General features: G+C 47.3%; 1 protein-coding gene across 2 annotated transcripts in view; it reads left to right on the top strand.

Annotated features, from left to right (window-relative positions):
- The first annotated feature begins 13343 nt into the window (after nucleotides 1-13343).
- Nucleotides 13344-14070, top strand: part of LOC140425499 (NFX1-type zinc finger-containing protein 1-like) — a 91890-nt gene continuing 91163 nt past the window's right edge. Inside the window, exon 1 of one of the 2 annotated variants that reach the window (XM_072509831.1) lies at nucleotides 13344-13438. The gene's annotated coding sequence lies outside the window, so the exon portion shown is untranslated. Of the gene's footprint in view, nucleotides 13462-14070 lie in introns of both variants that reach the window. The other variant, XM_072509832.1, reaches the window with a different exon arrangement.

Raw genomic sequence — 14070 nt, 5'->3', positions numbered from 1 at the left:
TCTTAAAGGTACTCTCACTACAGATATTTATATACACACCCATTTATAAACACCCATTTCTTAAAGGTACTCTCACTACAGATATTTATATACACACCCATTTATAAACACCCATTTCTTAAAGGTACTCTCACTACAGATACTTATATACACACCCATTTCTTAAAAGGTACTCTCACATGACACCTCCCCCAAGAAAAAAAAAACCATAAACTTCAAGATGGTTTCATTTTTCACCTTTTCACTATCCTTTAAGAAATGCACATAGTAAGTATACTTTTTCGTTTAAAAAAAAAAACAACACACGCAAACAGGTACAACAATATAGTCCATTTTTTGTTTTTTCTTCCTCCAACTGGAATCCCTCTCGATTGACAGTCTCTTGGAAGAAGAAGGTCCTACACCTCGGCATTTCTCTTTAAAGTCAGATACTTTAGTTCAATCTGATCACAGAGTCCCTTGTAATTCTCCAACACATAAGCATTGGTTATCACAGCTTTCAGGCTGTCAAATGCCTGTTGAACGTCTGCTATCCGCTGAAATTTTCGACGTTTCTTCAGCAAGTCCATCAGTGGAGCAACCACGCTACAAAAGGTTTTCACAAATGTTCGATCAAATCCACTCATGCTAAGAAATCGCATTATTTCCCTTCGTCTCGAGGGTATCGGAAACTCCTCAAGGAAAGTGACTTGGGCTTTTCCAAATTCACTTTTGGCTAGGTTTGTCAACAAACCCGCCTCCTGAAGTCGATTGAATAACTCAATCAGATGTTTTAAATGTTCTTTCCATGTCTGGCTGAAAATTACCAGATCGTCGATGTATACCGCACAATTGGGTAATCCTGAAACAAATTTTGTTAGTTAACCATCGAAATGTGGCTGGGGAGTCTTACATGCCAAATGCCATAACTTTGAATTGGTATATACCTGCCAGTAACCTTTAAGTAAATCGAGTTTAGAAATAAAAGCCGATTGTCCCACTTTCTCAATGCAGTCCTCCAAACGTGGGTTAGGATAAGAGTCCGTTCTTGTAACTGCATTAACCTTTCTATAGTTCTATAGTCCACACACAACCGTTAGGTACCATCACTATGGGTGAGCTCCATTGACTGCAACCCACTTCAATGCCATTTTTAAGCATACTCTCAATCTCTTTGTTAACCTGTGCCAATTTTAAAGGGTTAAGTCTGCATGGATGTTGTTTGATTGGAACAGCATTTCACACATCTACATCATGTATAGCCATTTTAGTATTTCCCAATTTATCTCCACAAACTTGCCCACGTGATATCAATAACGCTTTCAGGTCAGTTCGTTTTTGCTTTGGAAGGTAACTCAACAATTTATCCCAATTTTTAAGAACATCATCGTTTTCCAATTTAATTTGAGGTATGTCAAATTCACAGTCATCTGGATTTGGTTCGTCACTTTGAGTTAGAGTCATTAAAACCTCCTCCTTTTTCTCTCCTCTTTCAAAGTACCTTTTAAGCATATTCACATGACACACTCGGTGAGTCTTCCTTCTATCTGGTGTTTTTACCACATAATTCACCTCACTTAATTTCCTTTCAATCTGATAAGGTCCACAAAACCTAGCTTTTAAAGGTTCACCTACCACTGGTAACAACACTAAAACTTTATCTCCACTGGCAATCTACGGACTTTGGGTTTCTTGTCTGCTACCCGTTTCATCACATTTTGTGCACCTTTTAAATGTTGTCTAGCCAATTCTCCTGCTCTGTTTAATCGTTCCCTAAAATTTGATACATAATCCAATAATGTAATTTCCGATTTCTCACTCACCAATTTTTCCTTAATCAATTTAAGTGGCCCTCTTATCTCATGACCAAAAAATAGTTCAAAAGGACTGAATTTGGTTGACTCATTAAGTGCATCCCTAATTGCAAACAGTACGAATGGAATTCCTTTAACCCAATCCTCTGGATAATCGTGACAATAAGCGCTCAACATTGTCTTTAATGTCTGATGCCAACTTTCTTATGCTCCTTGCGATTCTGGATGGTACGCAGTTGATTTAAATTGTTTTATTCCTAAGCTATGATAACGTCTTTGAATAACCTCAAGATGAAATTTGATCCTTGATCCGATTGTATTTCTGTGGGTAGGCCATATGTAGTAAAGAATTTAAGTAATTCCTCCACAATCTTGTTAGATGTAATATTACGTACTGGAATGGCCTCTGGAAACCTAGTAGACACATCCATTATCGTCAAAAGATATTGATTCCCATTTTTTGTTTTAGGAAGCGGTCCTACGCAATCAATTAGGACCCTTGTAAAAGGTTCCTCAAATGCTGAAATGGGTATTAAGGGCACTGGTTTTATCACTGCTTGAGGTTTCTCTATCATTTGACATGTGTGACATGATTGGAAAAATTTAACTACATCTTTATGTAGTCCAGGCCAATAAAAATGTTTCTGGATTTTAGCTTGAGTTTTCCTTATTCCCAAATGACCTCCCACTGGTACCTCATGTGCAACTCGCAACACCTCCTTTCTATATCCTACCAGCAATACTACCTGATGAACTTCTGCCCACTTTTCATCCGCCTGCATATGTAAAGGTCTCCATTTTCTCATCAAGACATCACTTTTACGGTAATAACACTCTGGTATACACTCAGATTCCTCCTCCGTATATGCTTTCTGATACATCTGTTTTAGATCTACATCTTTCTGTTGTAACTCCGCCAATTTTCCTGAACTAAAAATATCCGCCTCATCCTCCACCTGTTCTTGCTCCTTTTCAACCATCTGATCAAAAATTGTTTCTGATAATTGCACTTCAACTTCGTCTTCACTCTTTGATTTCTCCTCTTGTCTTAACCTGTGACTTTGTGACCTTGTTACTACACAATCCGGAAAAATCCCGGGATATTCGTCTTTCAATACTGCAGTTGTCTGATTTTCCACTGGCTTATCAACTACAGTAGGCATCACTCCCACCTGCGATCCAGCTATAACATTACCCAAGATAAACCGTATTCCTGGACAAGATAGTTTCTCTATTACTCCGACTACCACTTCACTCTTCACTGACCTTTCCAACCTTACCTTATATAATGGAACACTCCTCCTCTCACCCTGAATTCCACATATTACCACGTTTTCTGGCAACATTTTTCCCAAACTACATAACTCTTCATCTCTTACCATTAAAGATTGACTAGCTCCCTTATCTCTTAAAATTGTGACTTTATTACCTGCTCCTCCTGATACACATGAATAAACTTTACCCACACAAGTAAATTCTTTAAAGACATCTGGCACCTTCTTATCAATCACCTCTTGTTCAGGCTGTACAATCTTTTGCACCTCCTTCGCTTCACTTGGGCTTTCCTTTACCACTTTAACAAACCCCACTGTCTTATCCTGTTTTACCACATCAGCCTTCCCAGTGCTTTTCTTCAATCACCAACATTGTGACTTTACATGGCCTAGTTTATTACAGTGAAAACATTTGAAATTTTTCAAGTTTCTTCCACCCTCCTGGATTTCTTTTTTAGTCTGAGGTATTATCTCCTATCAGATCACCTTTACCTTTACCATTTGAGTATTTCTCATGTCCTCAGTTTCTATCCCTCACAGGCTGAAACTGATATCGGAAACCAAGCTTTGATTTATGAACTAATTCATAATCATCTGCCATTTCTGTTGCTAATCTCGCAGTTTTAACCCGCTGTTCTTCCACGAGTTCTAACTACATCAGCAATTGAATTTTTAAACTCCTCCAAAAGTATAATTTCTCTGCGAGCTTCATACGTTTGGTATATTTTCAAAGCCCTTATCCACCGATCAAAATTACTCTGTTTGATCCTTTCAAACTCCATGTATATTTGACCAAATTCTTTCCTTAAATTTCTAAACCTTTGTCTGTAGGCTTCAGGCACTAGTTCATATGCACCTAAGATGGATTTTTCACCTCCTGATACGACTGAGATACCTCCTCCGGTAGTGATGCAAAAACTTCACTCGCCCTACCTACCAGCTTTGTTTGAATCAGTAATACCCACGTGTCCTGTTGCCATTTTGTTTGTTTAGCTACCTTCTCAAATGAAATTAAAAAGGCTTCCACCTCCTTCTCGTCAAACCTTGGCAATGCTTGGACATATTTAAATAGCTCCCCACCAAGCCTTCGACTTTGACGTTCTTTCTCACTATCCTTATCACTATCATCCAACTGTACGTTTCCCTTTATGCCTGATAATTTTAACTGACTGTCATGTTTCATGGCCATTTTCTGAAGTTCAAACTCTCTCTCTCTCTCTCTTTTTCCCTGATCTGTATCTCCCTTTCTCTTTCTTTTTCCTCTCTATCTCTTTCGTATTCAAGCTGCTTTAATTCTTTCTCATGTTCCATTTGTTTAATTTGCAACTGAATTTTTGCCATTTCCAATGAGTCAAACTGTATCTCAGGCAAGTTTAAATGCTTAGCCACCACCATAATTACATCATCTTTTCGCATTTTGTCAGGTAATGTTAACTGCAATGTTTTTGCCAATTCTAACAGTCTGCTTTTAGTCTCTGTCCGTAAGGTACTGCATGTGACCGTCTCCACCCCCAAAAACTTCAGAGCCTCTGAAAGAGCCATTGTCCACAACACACTCCCTTACCTAAATTGGAATTGCGCACCTGAAAAGCAACCACAATATGCTCGCCCCTCACTGTCTTTAAGTTCACTAAGCCAATCCAATAGATAGACTTTTATCCCCCTCGAGCCCCCAATTTGTTATGGACCAGGGTTTAGAGAATCCCAAAGTGTACCATGGAGTTCACCTGACCCACAACTTTTAATAGATTGTGGTATGGGGAGCACACGGCCCACTCTACAGGTGTGATACAGCAGAAATGGAAAAGTATTTTAAAAACAAAACAATGTTTATTCTATGAACTCAAGTTAACCTTTTTAAAACATATAGTGAACATCTTATCAACCATCAATTCAAATACAACCCCCAAAGACTACAACACTAATTAATCCTTTAAGCTTTCCTTTTAACATCCATACGACTTAAAACACCTTTTACCAGAAGCACATCAGGTTAAAGTCACTACTGAAAACATTTATAATTCTGAATTCACCAAATGATCAAGAGATAGTCTTTTGATGGCAGAGAGAACAGCAGTACACCTGCTTGGTCTGGCTTCAACTCCAACACTGAAAATGAAACTAAAACACATCCTGCAGCAAACAGCCGAAAACAAAAGTAAAAAGCTGACAGACAGCCCAGCTCCACCCATACTCTGACATCACTGCAGTAGTAAACACCCATTTCTTAAAGGTACTCTCACTACAGATATTTATATACACATCCATTTATAAACACACATTTCTTAAAGGTACTCTCACTACAGATACTTATATACACACCCATTTATAAACACCCATTTCTTAAAGGTACTCTCACATGACACCAAGAACCTTCCCTCACTGGATAAGAGCAAATTACTGCGGATGCTGGTGTGATATGGTACGAATTAAGTAATGGCATGATGGGAAAATTGGTCAATGGGAAGACTGGTCAAAAGGTTTGATACTATACAAGAAAGACTGAAACTACTCATTCCAGCTCTCCAGGCCCAGGTGAAGAATGCTGCCCTAACCATTTTCAGACTAGTATGGCCGTAGGCCAACTCTGCATAACTTGAAGTCTGAAAAGATCAGCGAAGGTCGAGCCATTCCAAAACACCGGACCTCAGCAACTCCTGATAAAACTAACTCGTCATAACCCAGGGCCGTAGGAATTTAAAACAAAGATAATTCAGGAAGAAACAAGTCTATTCTGACCTTTCAATGTTCCCTCCGAGGACTAAATAATGGTATGAGTGATATGACCAAACATGGTCTGGTCTTTGCTTCCGTTTGTATTTCCGATCAAACTCCTGACCATACTGTTGTCACGTAATCTTGATAAAGTTAATGTATAAATATTAAGCTAATTCTCCGCAAAGCGCGGAACTTGTGACAGACTGAGCAGTTTTGTTGACTGCCCTCTGACTTCAAGTTTCAGCCCTTACTGCAAGCAGTTGTTTTCGAAAATAAAGCTTGTTATTCTGTCTTAACGAGTGTGTTGAATTTTTCTCTCACAGAAGCGAAAATATTGACACTGGAATCTGAAACCAAGAGAAAATGCTGGAAAAACTCAGCAGGTCTGGCAGCATCTGCAAGGAGAGAAAAGACCTCATGTTTTGAGTCCTGATGACTCTTTGTTAATCCTTTCCCCTTCCCCCAGTGCACTCAGTGATCCTCGATGTTCTTAGCCTTCCTTGCTCAACCGCTGCATCTAGGTGTGTCCCCAGGATGCACATCAGAGGTGGAGGCAGCCAGCTGCTTACCAGATCCTGTGACCTTCAATGCTCCTTGCGGGTGTTCTCTGGGAGCGGAAGGACCCGGCACACTTGACGGCGGCACGTGCGCAGCTGAACCACCTTGTTCCGGGTGCTGACTGTGAGACGCGGCGTTGCCAGAGGGGTGGAACTCTGGGCAGCTGGTGGCCACCATCCCCACTCCATGGGATGGGCCCGGGTTTGCACCCAGCGCTCCCTCCACCCACAGGACCCTGGGGTTCACCTCAAGATGGAGGGGCAGCTGGACTGGGCCTAGCTGCCCCTGCGTCATCTGGCTCTGCCAGCACTGGTGGCTCCCCAACGTCTGTACCATGATGTCAACACCCTCTGCGATGCTCCTCAGTGATTGGGAAATGCTCAACAGTGCCTCGGCAATGCCCACCTGTGACTTGGACAAGCACCGCAGTGCCTCGGCTATCCCCATCTGCGACCGGGACGTGTAGGGCAGCACCTCATCAAGGTCCGCCTGGTACTGGGTCATGTACCCCACTGAATCAGAGTCTTTCAAGGCCCTCAGCCATGGCGCCACGCCTTGTTGCTGACGCCGTTGCCACCCTAGCAATTTTGGCCTCTGTGCCCCACATTGCCGGTGACATCTCCTGTGCCTGTAACCTCTGGGACTCTTCCTATTGGCTATAGACCTGTTGGAGTGTCGCTGACATCTCAGCATCTAAAATGTCTGCAACAGCTCCGGCTAAACCTGTTCCAGAGGCTCAGTATCTGACTGGGACCCAGCTGGGTCCTGGGATCCAGCAGACCTCCGACTGCTGTCTTGCCTGGGCATTACTGCCTCCACATGATGTGCATCAGCAACTGTGTGGTGCTCACCAGAACAAACTTTCCCCACTGAGGTGTGTGTCTCTGTACTGGTGGAGGGTGGGGATGACATCTGTGACATGTCAATGGTAGAATCCATAGCGCTCTTCTCCGAGGCAACCTCATGGGAAGCAGGGTGGAGGGCAACCCCAGATGGGCTGGCGCTGTAGGCTAGAGGTCCTTTCAGAGAATGGAAATGTGGTCAGTGGGAGGGATTGGTCATTCAGTATGGCAATAATAACTCACGGCACTCGATCTGGGGGGGGCCCAGAGGATCCTCACCTGTGTGACCTCTGCATTGGTCACCGCTTTGTTCTCAGCCACTCCGGTAACCTCCAGACCCGTTACTCGAAGGTTGTGAGGATTCTAATGTCCGGCACCCCGCCGCCAGTCTGGGCCCTCTCCCAACAATTGTGGGACAGCTTCTCTTGCGGAGACACAGAGAGGGCATCATTAGCTGCACGTGTGGTTCAGTAGGGGGGGGGGGCAGTGTTTCAGGGAGGGGTTTGGGGAGAGGCCAGCATGAACGGTGCCAGATGCCGACTCGTGGGGGGGGGCGTGCCAGCTCACCCATGCGTCCCAGTAGTACATTGACCTTCTTAAGGTACTGGGTGCAGGTCCTCCTGGTTGCGCTGCCCGAGCTGACCACTGCTACTTCATCCCAGGTGGAACTGGCTGCCCTGTGAGAGCCCCATGGGAACAGGACATCCCTCCTGGCTCCGACCACTTTTTAAAAAATATATATATTTTATTCAAATTTTTCGGTCAAACAAAGACAGTACAAAATTTTCCCCTTTTGCAACTTTAAAACAACATAAATAATGATGATGACCGTTTTTTTTAAAGAATAAATAATATATTAACTAAACGGCAACTGCCAGCAACAAAAATAAAAACTAGCCAATATCCAAAACAATAAAGTCACAAAAACCAATATAAATAACTCATATATAAACACCTGTACAAAACCCCTGCGGGCCCGGATGGGCCCTCCCCTCCTCCCCTCCCCCCTGGGTTGCTGCTGCTACCTTTCCCATTTCCCTTATCGTTCTGCGAGATAGTCGAGGAACGGTTGCCACCGCCTGGTGAACCCTTGAGCCGAACCTCTTAGCGCATATTTTATCCGCTCCAATTTTATAAACCCCGCCATGTCGTTTATCCAGGCCTCCACGCCTGGGGGTTTAGCTTCTTTCCACAGAAGTAATATACTTCGCCGGGCTACTAGGGACGCAAAGGCTAAAACATCAGCCTCTCTCGCCTCCTGCACTCCCGGCTCGTCCGCAACCCCAAATATCGCCAACCCCCAGCCTGGCTCGACCCGGACCCCCACCACCCTTGAAAGCACATTCGCCACCCCCACCCAGAACCCATGCAGTACCGGGCATGACCAAAACATGTGGGTGTGGTTCGCTGGGCTTCCCGCGCATCTCCTGCACCTATCCTCCACTCCAAAAAATCTACTTAACCTTGCTCCAGTCATGTGCGCCCTATGTAGAACCTTGAATTGTATCAGGCTGAGCCTGGCGCATGAGGACGAAGAGTTTACCCTACTTAAGGCATCTGCCCACAGCCCCTCCTCAATTTCTTCCCCTAGCTCCTCTTCCCATTTTCCCTTCAGCTCCTCCACCATCGTCTCCCCCTCGTCTCTCATTTCTCTGTATATATCTGACACCCTACCATCCCCCACCCATGCCCCCGAAATCACTCTGTCCTGAATCTCTTGCGCCGGGAGCCGCGGAAATTCACTCACCTGTTGCCTCGCAAAAGCCCTCAGTTGCATATATCGAAATGCATTCCCCGGTGGCAACCCATATTTTTCTGTCAGTGCTCCCAGACTCGCAAACGTCCCGCCTAGGAACAAATCCTTCAATTTCACAATCCCTGCTCTCTGCCAAGCTTTAAATCCCCCATCTATCTTCCCCGGGACGAACCTGTGGTTGTTCCTTATCGGGGACCTCACCGGGGCACCCGTCACTCCCTTATGCCGTCTCCACTGCCCCCAAATTTTCAGCATTGCCACCACCACTGGACTTGTGGTGTATTTCTTCGGGGAGAACGGTAAAGGCGCCGTCGCTAATGCTTTTAGGCTGGTTCCCCTACAGGACGCCATCTCTAGTCTTTTCCACGCCGCTCCCTCCCCTTGCCCCATCCACTTGCATACCATTGATATGTTGGCGGCCCAATAATAGTCACTTAAACTCGGCAGTGCCAGTCCCCCCCCCTATCCCTACTGCGCTGCAGGAACCCCCTCTTCACTCTTGGGGTCTTCCCAGCCCACACAAAACTCATAATGCTCTTATCCACTTTCTTGAAAAAGGCCTTTGTAATCATCACAGGGAGGCACTGGAACACAAAAAGAAACCGCGGAAGGACCACCATTTTAACCGCCTGCACCCTACCTGCCAGTGACAGGGGCACCATGTCCCATCTCTTAAAGTCCTCTTCCATCTGCTCCACCAATCTTACTAAATTAAGCTTATGCAAGGTTTCCCAGTTCCTGGCCATCTGGATCCCTAGGTACCGAAAATCCCTTGTTACTCTCCTCAACGGCAAATCATCTATTCCCCTGCCCTGTTCCCCAGGGTACATCACAAACAGCTCACTCTTCCCCATATTCAATTTATATCCTGAAAATTCCCCAAACTCCCTGAGTGTCTGCATTAATTATCTCGGGCATCCCCTCCACTGGGTCCGCGACATACAACAAATCATCCGCGTATAGTGACACCCGGTGCTCTTCTCCTCCCCTAAGTACTCCCCTCCACTTCCTAGAGCCCCTCAGCGCTATGGCCAGTGGCTCAATTGCCAACGCAAACAGTAACGGGGACAGAGGACATCCCTGTCTTGTCCCTCTGTATAGACGGAAGTGGTCAGATCTCTGCCTGTTTGTAATCACACTTACCACCGGGGCCCTGTATAGAAGCTGAACCCATCCAATAAACCCCTCTCCAAATCCAAATCTCCTCAACACTTCCCACAGGTAATCCCACTCCACTCTATCAAATGCGTTCTCTGCATCCATCGCCACCACTATCTCCGCCTCCCCCTCCGGCGGGGGCATCATCATCACACCCAGCAGCCTCCGTATGTTAGTGTTCAATTGTCTCCCCTTAACAAACCCCGTTTGATCCTCGTGAACCACCCCCCGGACACAATCCTCCATCCACGTCGCCATCACCTTGGTCAAAAGCTTGGCATCCACATCTCCTTACCCTTACACACACACCCTCGTCTGCCAACAATCCCATATCTAATCTCCACAGTGGGAGCTGTTCCTTTTCCTCTCCTACTTCCAGATCTACCCAATGTGGGGCATGGTCCGAAATGGCTATAGCAGAGTACTCCGTCCCGGCCACCTTCGGGATCAGCGCCCTTCCCAGGACAAAGAAGTCTATCCGAGAATACACATTGTGGACATGGGAGAAGAAGGAGAACTCTTTACTCCTAGGCCTAGTAACTCTCCAGGGGTCCACTCCTCCCATCTGCTCCATGAAGTCCTTAAGCACCTTGGCCGCTGCCGGCCTCCTCCCGGTCCTAGACCTGGGCGGTCCAGCACCGTGTTGAGGTCTCCCCCCATTACCAACTTTCCCGCCTCCAGGTCCGGGATACGCCCCAGCATACACTTCATGAAGTTGGCATCATCCCAGTTCGGGGCATATACGTTCACCAGAACCACCGCCTCACCTTGCAATCTGCCACTCACCATCACGTATCTACCCCCACTGTCCGCCACTATGGTCCACGCCTCAAACAATACCCGTTTCCCCACTAATATTGCCACCCCTCTATTTTTCGATCCAAACCCGAGTGAAATACCTGTCCCACCCATCCTTTTCGTAATCTGACCTGATCCGCCAGTTTCAGATGCGTCTCCTGCAGCATGACCACATCTGCCTTTAATTTCTTTAGGTGCGCAAGTACCCTTGCCCTCTTAATCGGCCCATTCAGCCCTCTCACGTTCCACGTGACCAACCGGGTTGGGGGGCTCTTTACCACCCCCCCCTCGTCGACTAGCCATCCCCTTTTTTAGACCAGCTCCTCACCCGGTTCCCACGCACCCACTTGTCCCCCCCAACGGTGTCCTCCCGTCCCGACCATCCCATCCCGTAGCAGCTCCCCCTTCCCCTTAACAGCAGCAACCCAGTTACCCCCCCCCCCCACGCTAGATCCCCCTCTAGCGTGATTGCTCCCCCATGTTGCTTCCAGAAGTCAGCAAAATCTGGCTGATCTCGGCTTCCCCCGTTTATCCTCAGCCTCCCTTGTGTAAGGCCCCCTCCTTCCTGCGCACCCTTTTCCCGCCACAATTACCATAGCGCGGGAGCAAAGCCCGCGCTTCCCACTCGGCCCCGCCCCTAATGGCGCAGCTCTCTCTCCTTCCCCCTCTCCTTCCCCACCGGCACCCACAGTTCACCATACCCCCCCCCCCATCGAGGGGAAAGAGAAACATTTTCCCCCCCCTTCCGATTCCCAGTCCCATGCAATCACACCACTACTTTATTACAAAAGCTCTTTCTCTCTCCAGTCTAGTCCAGCTTCTCCTCTTCAATGAATGTCCACGCCTCTTCTGCCGTCTCAAAGTAATGGTGTTTCCCTTGGTGTGTGACCCACAGTCTCGCCGGCTGCAGCATACCAAATTTAACTTTCTTTCTATGGAGCACCGCCTTGGCCCGATTGAAACTCGCCCTCCTTCTCACCACCTCCGCACTCCAATCCTGGTACACGCGGATCACCGCGTTCTCCCACCTGCAGCTCCGTGTCTTTTTCGCCCATCTCAGGACCATCTCCCTGTCTTTATAGCGGTGAAACCTCACCACTATAGCTCGAGGTATTTCTCCCGCCTTCGGTCTTCTCGCAAGGACTCGATATGCTCCCTCCACTTCCAAGGGGCCCGTCGGGGCCTCCGGTCCCATTAAGGAATGAAGCATCGTGCTCACATATGCCCCGACGTCCGCTCCCTCTGCACCTTCGGGAAGACCCAAAACTCTTAGGTTCTTCCTCCTCGAGCTATTTTCCAGGGCTTCATACCTTTCCATACACCTCTTATGCAGTGCCTCGTGTGTCTCTGTCTTCACCACCAGGCCCTGTATTTCGTCCTCATTTTCGGCAGCCTTTGCCTTCACGCCACGAAGCTCCAATTCTTGGGTCTTCTGCGCCTCCTTTAGCCCCTCAATCGCCTGCAGCATCGGGGCCAGCACCTCCTTCTTTAGCTCCTCAACACATCTCCGAAGGAACTCTTGCTGTTCCGGGCCCCATACCAGACGGCCTCCGTCCGCCGCCATCTTGCTTCGTGCTTCCCTTCCTTGCTGCTGCTCCAGAGGATCCTCTGCAATCCGGCCACTATTATCTCCTTTCTCCATGTACATCCGGGGGGATTCCCTTCTGTTTCACCGCACAATGGGTTTAGCTGTCAAAGATTGCCATTGGGGCTCCCAATAAGAGCCCACAAGTCCGTTCAAACGGGAGGTGCCGAAACATGCGACCTAGCTGGTCATCGCCGCACCCGGAACGGCTCCGACCACTTCTAAGAGCCTTCCTAAGTCTGCATCCGCGAATCATGAGGCTGGCCGTCTCGGTGTCACGGCTGCAAGCTGAGTTGGGTTGGCTGTGCTAGTGCAGTTAAGTGATGCTCTCCCTTGTTAGCGGGCGGGGGGGGGGGGGCTGCTGGCGAGCGCAGTCCCGGCGAATCGGCTGGCAACCCTTCATTTGCGGCCCATGGGGCCTCCTTAAGTGGACAAATTAACGTAGTATCGCGGTGACGGTCTCGCCAGGTTGAACGCCGGAATGATCGCGGCAGTTCCCGTTTGCACCACACTTAAGAAACCTCTTGGAAGAATCGCACCCAAAGGGAGGCATCCTAGATCCAAGATTGGCCGCTTTCCCCTTTGAGGAGTGGGGAGGGGGGGCGGGAGGGAGAGCTGACTGGTGGTGATTTAACCTGAGGACCACACCTCAGGCGACGTTGAGAAGGCGATGGGGCCTTCATGAATAACCTCTGGCTCACCTCGTGCTCCTGCACTATCCCCCCTCCCCCCCAACAACAAAAACACATGTGGTTCGGTTTCGATCTTGCCAAGAGCTGCTGCTGCCATTGGCTTCTGTCTGGTAAAGGGGGCGTGAGCACTTGTGTCGCAATACTGAGGAAACGAAACTGATCGGCAGCCTGTGTTAGCGGGGCTGAGGCTGGTTCTGAGGGAAAGCTCAGTCACTTCTGGCGAGACAACTGCGGGAAGCCGGAGGGGAACGAGCGCGGGTCCAGGTGCTAATCCATCAACTCTGCAAGTATTTGTTGACTGTGCCGTGTTTTCTCTTAAAAATGTTCCTCCACTCTCGTATTCTTTCTTGATTTGCACCCGGATGTCCAACTTTCGCTTGTTTAAAGTGTGTGTGTCTGGTGGGGTTGGTTGTAGATGTGGTAAATTAGATTATTTTCCTCACCCCCCCCCCCCCCCAAAAAAAAAACAGCACAGGTAAAGGGTAGCAGCCGAAAAGAAAATGGAAAATAATGATTTCCAGTGTCAGGTCCCGAAAGGCTGCCACACCGGGTTTGCGATTGATGTCACTTGTTTATTTTTAATGTACGAAATAATCTGAAGTGTATACATAATATATAAAGCGTACATCTATATGTGTAATATGGTATACATATGAGATACTACGGAGCATGAACTCCTTACCGAGTTGGGTGCCTCCTATCAGACTTCAACAACATGTGCATTTGTCTAGCGCCTTAAAGTTTAATATAACTTCCCAAGGCATTTGGCACAGGCATCATTACGAAGTGAAACGGCACGTTAGGCTGAAAGAGCCATGAGGTTAGACCACCAAAAGGTGACCGGTTTTAAGGGGTGTGGGGTTGCCAATTCTCCCAGGATTGGCCTGAGTCTCCAG

This window comes from Scyliorhinus torazame, chromosome 6 (genome assembly GCF_047496885.1).
Source record: "Scyliorhinus torazame isolate Kashiwa2021f chromosome 6, sScyTor2.1, whole genome shotgun sequence".
Classification (NCBI taxonomy): Eukaryota; Metazoa; Chordata; class Chondrichthyes; order Carcharhiniformes; family Scyliorhinidae; genus Scyliorhinus; species Scyliorhinus torazame.
Note: the sequence above shows the minus strand (reverse complement) of the source record. Positions and strands in the feature narration are given on the sequence as shown.